Source organism: Pteropus alecto, unplaced genomic scaffold (assembly GCF_000325575.1).
Source record: "Pteropus alecto unplaced genomic scaffold, ASM32557v1 scaffold28, whole genome shotgun sequence".
Taxonomy (NCBI): domain Eukaryota; kingdom Metazoa; phylum Chordata; class Mammalia; order Chiroptera; family Pteropodidae; genus Pteropus; species Pteropus alecto.
In genome coordinates, this window is record NW_006441063.1 from 1,418,563 (window position 1) to 1,426,081 (window position 7,519).

At 40.2% G+C, this 7,519-nt stretch overlaps 1 pseudogene; it reads left to right on the plus strand.

Moving 5' to 3' along the window:
• Positions 1–4,411: 4,411 nt before the first annotated feature.
• On the plus strand, positions 4,412–5,302 carry LOC102884682 (annotated as a pseudogene).
• Positions 5,303–7,519: the final 2,217 nt, after the last annotated feature.

A 7,519-nucleotide genomic window follows, 5' to 3' on the forward strand; every position in this document is an offset into this window, starting at 1 on the left:
TTGAATAGTGTGTGACATTTTGGGCAGTGAGAAACCTGGCATGTCTTATGGCTCATCTTTCTAGTAATCTACTTCAAAGCATCCTTAGTACACTGTACAAGCTTTATCATTTGCCCATTTAACTGGAAGTATGAGGGAGGATGGCAACAGTGAGCTAAGGTTCCTGTCTATAAATCTTCTATATTCAACTGAGGCAAAGGCAGACCATTACCAGAGATAAGTGACTTGCAATGCCTGTGCTACAAATTGCCCATTGAAGGTCTGAGTATGTGAGGACAGGGGTCTGAGCTAGAATGATGAGCACATCAAGAGATTCTGAAAAGGAGCCTATCACAATCAAAAAGTCCTGTCTCTGGATTGGTCCTGAAAATTTTTTGGCCAGAATTTCATGGCACTTCCCAAGCAGAAGGAAATGCATTTGCTGAATAGACCAAAAGTCCTGGCAAGTCCTGGCATGTATCAACAATATTGCTGTCATTCCAATATTAGACTCTATTTTCATGTTTTCCTGTGAACAGTTTCCTGATATATATGTACTGTGGCCAAGGTAACAATTTGACTATCTTTCTAGAATAATTGCAGCTTTGGTGAGACTGTATTGTGACAGATATAGTTACCAATTATTGATACATTGTAACTGGAGTTGACCTTCATCTTGCACATTCAGTTATTATTGAAAACAACTGCAAATACTTGGCTCAATTCTGACAGAACTCTGAAATAAAAAACAGCAGAAAAACCCATAAACATTATTATTAAAGTCAAAAGCTGATTCTATGAAAAGACTTTTAAAAAGACAGACTTCTGGCAAATGTTATCAAGAATAAAAAAGAAAATGTGAGTAAATAAAATATAGAAAGAGAAGGAAGAAATCATAACAGATACAAAAGGGATGATTTTTAAAGCATTATCAATGACTCTGCATTACTAATATTGAAAACAAACATAAAATAAAGTTCTAGAAATATTTTTTAAAATGTCAAAATTTGATCAAGAAGATGACTAATTCCAGGTCAACAAGTCTAAAGAGATTGAAATGGTAGTCAAAAACATTCCCTCCCCCAAAATTTTAGGCCTTGATGATTTTATAAGTGAGTTAAAAAAACACTTAATTCCTATTTTACATAAATTGTTCTAGGGATTAGAAAAAGAGTGAAAGCTGTCCAGCTCATTTTATGAGGCCAGATAATAATTCCAAAACGAGTTAGTGACAAATTTTTAAGCAGATACTTATAGGGCTTTTTCATTTATGAATACAGATGTACTAATTCCAAACAAGATACTAGCTAACTGAATTTAACAGGTTTTAAAAAAATCTATAATAATAAAAGTTTTATCTCTGAAATTCAACACAGATTCAATATCAATAAACCTAGCAAACTGGGAGTACAAAGAAGCTTTCTTAATAAAGGTTATGTATCAAAACCTACAGCAAATATACTTAATGGGGAAAACTTAGACACATTTTCTTTAAGATTCTGACTGAGAAAAGGATGTCCTCATCACTGCTACTGTTTAATATAGCATAGAAGTCTTGGCCAATATTAGAAATGAAAATAATTAGGAGGTTATATTAGTCAAGGATCTCCAGGGGAACAGGACCAGTAGGATGTAAATGATAGATAGATAGATAGATAGATAGATAGATAGATAGATAGATAGATAGATGATAGATAGACAGATAGACAAATAGACAAATAAATAGATAGATAAGGATAGAGAATTATTTTAAGAAATTGGCTCATGCAATTTTGGAGGCTGGAAAGTCTGAAATTTGCAGGGCAGACTGGCAGGCTGGAGACCCAAGGAAAAGCTGATATTGACGCTCAAGACCAAAGACACTCTAAAGGTGGAACTCCCCTTTTGTTGAGGGGATGTTGGTTTTTTCTCTTAGAGCCTTCAAGTGATAAGATATAGCCCACTCACAGTATGGAGGGTAACCTGCTTGACTCAAAGTCTACTGATTTCAGTGTTAATCACATCTAAAAAAATACTTTCATAGCAGTATCTAGATTGATGTTTGACCAAAAAACTGGGCAAGAAAGCTTAGCCCGAGTTGACACATAAATTTAACTATCACAAAAGTATTATTTTTGGAAGGAAAAAAATTGAACTGCTATTTGCAGGTGATATGATCATCTATCTAGAAATAAAAATACAATCAATGAACTATAAACTCTGATAGGAGATTTACATAAGGTTTCCAGCTGCAAAATCAGCCTACAAATATCAGTAGCAGTTCTTTACCTCCAGAAATAACTAGAAACTATAAAATGTAACAAAAATAAAACATCATTTATAATAGCCACAAAACTATAAAGTATCTAAGAATTAACTTAATCAAAAATATACAAGCCTTCTCTGAGGAATACAGTGAGGTACTGGCACAAGGATAGATAGATAAACCGATCAATGGAAAAGAATAGAAAATCCAGAAGCAGACACACATTCACATCACCTGATTTATGATAGTGTGACACTGGTGTGCAGTGTTGGGGGAGGCCGGGGGTAGAAATAGTCTTTTAAATAAATGGTACTGGATTAATTTTATATCTAAATGAGAAAAAAAGAATCTGGATTCCTATCTCACACCATACATATAAATTAACTTTGAAAGAATTTCAGATTAAATATAAAAGATAAAATAATAAAGCTTTTAGAGAAAAATATCTTCATGGCTTCGTGTGGGCAAAAATGTCTTCAACAAAACACAAAAAGCACTATTAGACTATTTGAAATTAAAAAAATGAAAAGGCAACATACAGAGCAAGAGAGGATATTCTCAGTACATATATCAGAAAAAGGACTCATATGCAGGCTATATAAAGAACTTTTGCAAATTAATAAGAAAAAGACAGACAACCCATAAGAAAAATAGGCAAAAGTCTTGAACAGCCACTTCAAAAAAGAAGATATTCGTGTGGCAAGTAAATATTTGAAAAGGCACTCAACTCCATTAAAATTAGGGAAATGCCAATTAAAACCACAATAAGAAACCACTATACCTCCAACAGAATGGTTAAAATGAAGATGGAAAATACCAGTATTAACAAAGATGTGGGGCACCCAGAACTCTCATACCATTCTGTGGGAGTGTAAATTGGTACAACCACTTTAGAAAACTATTTGGCAGAAACTACTAAAACTAAACATATGCATACCCTATGGCCCAGTAGAAGTGTATACATAAGTTTGTGAAAAGATGTGTACAAGTTTCACGGCAGCATTATTTTTTATAGCCCCAAACTAGAAACTCCCTAAATGTCCATCAACAGTAGAATGAATAAATTGTGATATAATTATGTAATGAAATACTATACAGCATTGAGAACAGACTACAACTACACACAACAATATAGATAAATCTTACAAATATAATATCAAGTGAAAAATTCCAGATACAAGAGAGAACATTATGGATGATTTATATGAAGAAAAAAAAGCAAAACTAATCTATGATGGGTAGTGAATGAAAAGAGACAGGAGGGCTTCTGGGGTACAAGCAAGGTCGTTTCAGGGTGTTTTCCTTTTGAAAATTCATCAAATCATTTATGATTTGAGAATTTGTATATATGTATGCCATACTTTCATAAAAAGTTCAAACAAATTCTAATTAAGAGATTTCTTTTTACAAACTCATGTTAGAGCCAAGGCTTTGGAGATCACCTGTATAAGTTGAGAAAAAAACTGGCATGCCAAATGGAAAAAATTAAAACTGGATCTCAAACCAACACTACTTTAAGTAGGGACTCTTTGGATTAAGAACCTGCAATATTGTTATTTATACGAAATATGTATTTGGTCATTCAGATGACTAAAATGTATTTCTCATCTACATGTCATATTTGTCCATGGTTCCTGGCTCACAGCTGCTAAAATCCTTGGAATTTCTTGTGATAAGCATAATAAAGGTGTCTTTTATTATATTAATGAAATGACTTTTGGAAAGCTTTTAGGTAAACTAAGGATGGTGGTGCTGGTTGCCAGGGGAATCAACCAGTGATTAGAGGGTTGGAACTTTCAGTCCTACCCCCCACACCCCACATCCAACACACATCCCTGCACACCCTGATCTCCAGGGACTAGAGAGGGACTGGAGGTTGAATAGATGGCTAATGGCCAATGAGTTAATTGATCATGCCTATGTAATGAAGCCTCCATAAAAATCCAAAAAAGACAAGTTTCAGAAAGCTTCCAGGTTGGTGAACATGTGGAGATGTAGAGAATGGCCCGCCTGGAGAGGGCATGGAAGCTCCTCCCCCTTTCCCCACACTTTGCCCTATGCATCTTTTCCATCTGACTGTTCCTGGAGTTATATATCCTTTTATAAGAAACCAGTGATGCCTTTTGATTCCTGTGGCAGCAGCACTGAGCCCATGGCACCTACCCTTGGACTCCACTCTGAGACACCATGCTGGAACAGGCTATCTCTTTCGCCAAGGATTTCCTGGCCGGAGGCATCGCTGCTACCATCTCCAAGAGGGCCGTGGCCCTAATTGAGCGGGTCAAGCTGCTGCTGCAGATACAACATACTAGTAAGCAGATCGCACTGACAAGCAGCACAACGGTATCATGGACCGCATCATGCGCATCCCCAAGGAGCAGAGTAAGCTGTCCTTCTGGAGGAGCAACCTGGCCAAAGTCATCCGCTACTTTCCCACGCAAGCCCTCAACCTTGCCTTCAAGGACAAATACAAGCAGATCTTCCTAGGGGGCATGGAGAAGCATACACAGTTTTGGAGGTACTTTGCCGGCGACCTGGCCTCCAACGATGCCGCCCGAGCCTTTTCTCTCTGCTCGGAAATCCCTTGGATTTCGCCAGAACTCGTCCTGCGGCCGATGTGGGGAAGTCCGGCACTGAGCGGGCGTTCAGACGCCTGGGTGACTGTCTGGTGAAGATCACCAAGTCCAACGGAGTCCGGGGCTGTACCAGGGCATCAGTGTCCCCGTGCAGGGCATCATCATCTACCAGGCCACCTACTTTGGAGTCTACAACACCGCCAAAGGCATGCTGCCTGACCCCAAGAACACGAACATCGTGGTAAGCTGGATGATTGCCTAGACAGTGACGGCCATGGCTAGCGTGGTCTCTTACCCCTTCAACACTGTGAGGCGGCGGATGATGATGCAGTCGGGGCACAAAGGAACCAACATCATGTACAGGGGGACCATCGACTGGTGGCACAAGATCTTCAAGGATGAGGAAGGTAAGGCCTTCAAGGGCATCTGGTCCAAAATCCTCAGGGGCATGGGAGGCACCTTCGTGCTGATCCTGTACGATGAGCTTAAGAAAGTCATCTAGGCGCATCCCCGGGCCTAGACACAGGGGACTGGGATGTCGCACGGAGCAGTTCACTCTTGCGGACCACTGATATTCCAGAAATTCTGGCGTCCCTGTCCTGACACATCATGAGTAGAGGACTAGGGGCTCTAGAGCAGGCTCGCTGCGGTCGCCGGCACCCTGACTCCACGCATTGGTTAGGTGGGGTGGGGGAAGGGTGGGGGATCCTGAACTTTCAAGGGTCCGCAAGCAGGCACCTCTGCCACGCAGACATAGTGCCCAGATACCTGTAGGACCGGCCTGTGCTTAAGTGTTTATTTAAGGAAAATCATGTCTCCCATTTGTCCTTAAGCATTATCTTGTTTTTTTTTTTAATTTATTTATTTAAATTAGTTTCAAGTATACAGTATATTGGTGAAACATCTATGTAGTTCATAAAACGATCCCCCCTCTGCTCCCTCCCTCCCCTGGCCTTCCACCTAGCCATCATATTAAAGGCATTTGCACAACCAAATACTCATGATCATGTTCTTTTTTTTTTATGGTAACACTGGTTAACGAAAGTGATCATGTTCTATGTTGGGCATTCTGCAAACAATAAAAATGGGACACAGAAAAAAAAAGAAACCAGTGATCTAGTATGTAAAATGTGTCTCTGAGTTCTGATGTCTCGTGTGGATCGTGAACATGCCTTCCACCTCCTTCATTCTTCCAGATGAGCATAAGTATTGCCAGACCATAGAGCTAGAATAGTGGGGCTGGTTTTGCAAAGGTGAGGTGGGAGCCCCACCTACCCTGGGCTCTCGCCAGCAGGGTATCCTGCCTTTGACCTAAAAGCTGATCCTTTAGTTGTTATGCCATCTGAGACTGGGACATCACTAACAGAGCTTAGCCTTGCGTTGCTCTGTGTGCCTAGAGTTCAGTTTTATCAAGAGGTTCTGTCAGGTCAACATGCATGAGTTGCTGAGCATACATAGCTCCTAAGCACCAAAGCCCTCCCCGCACTGCTGACCCTGTCTCTAATGTTTCTATTTCTAAAGAAGGACCAAGTCCTCTGACACCAAGCCCAGTGTCCTTCACTTTGCCCAACAGCTACTTTCCTGTACAAGAAACACAATATCCAGGACATAGACTGACACCGAACAGCAGAAAGGGCACAGGCCTTGAAGCCAAAGGTGAGATGAAGTCCCAACTGACTAGCATTGAGTGAGTTTCTTAACCTCTCTGAGTGCTAAGATGAAAATGAAATTAGCCATCAGTGGAAGAAAAAAATGAAGGTTGTGAGCAAAATAACCCCATTCAGAGGACCGATTTAGAAGAAGGAAGCAAGATAGCACTGCCATTACGGAAGCTTCAACATAATCAGCTATGGCGGGGTGGAGATTAAGAAAGAATGTGTTGGCCAGAGGGGTTTGCTCTGCAGCATTTATAAAAGGAGAGCTCAGAGAGACCACATATGGCTTGGGACCAGCACTGCTAAGGGGAGAAGACCCCCTGACCTCCAAAACAGGTAGGCTTATCCAGGGAGGCACAGAACCTGAAATTATCTCACCCTCCCACTTTGACTGATCCACACTCTCCAAGCCAAATTCTGCCCTATTTGACTTTCCTTCTGGCTTTGCCTAGAAGTAAGGTTGCCAGATTTAGCAAATAAAATATAAGTACTTGTACTAAAAAAATATTCGTTGTTGATCTGAAATGCAAATTGAACTGCACATCCTGTATTTTTTCTGGCAACTTGACCTACTTTGCTGACAATCGAGTGGCAGAACCTCCTATGTTTTCATAAGCGCCTAGCCTGTGCTGGCTGGCCCCAATTTGTGTACTTTAGACATAAAGCAAGATTGCCTGTTTATCGTTTGTCTCCAGGCTGGAAGCTCCTTCAGAGTAAGGACTGTGCCTGGTCCACCACCACATCCTGGTGGTGCCTGGTACAAAGAGTACCTGTTGTGGTGTCTATGTTTAATGTTTTAAATAGTTCCATCTGAACGGTGTGCTATTATGTCTGTGTTAGTTAAAACTTCAATTCCAGGGGCAGTCATTTGCCCTCAAGGAAAATCTCTCCAGCTAGTCAGCTAGCTTTGCATTAGAAAGGCCACATCCAAATGAAGATCACAAGGGTTTCATCAATACCAGTGGCTTTCCTAATTAGCAAAGTTAAAGTCAGAAATGGGTTTTCATTGATAAAATTGGTGGCTTGTTAATTAGCATAAGGAATGTTAGAAATAGGTTCTCATT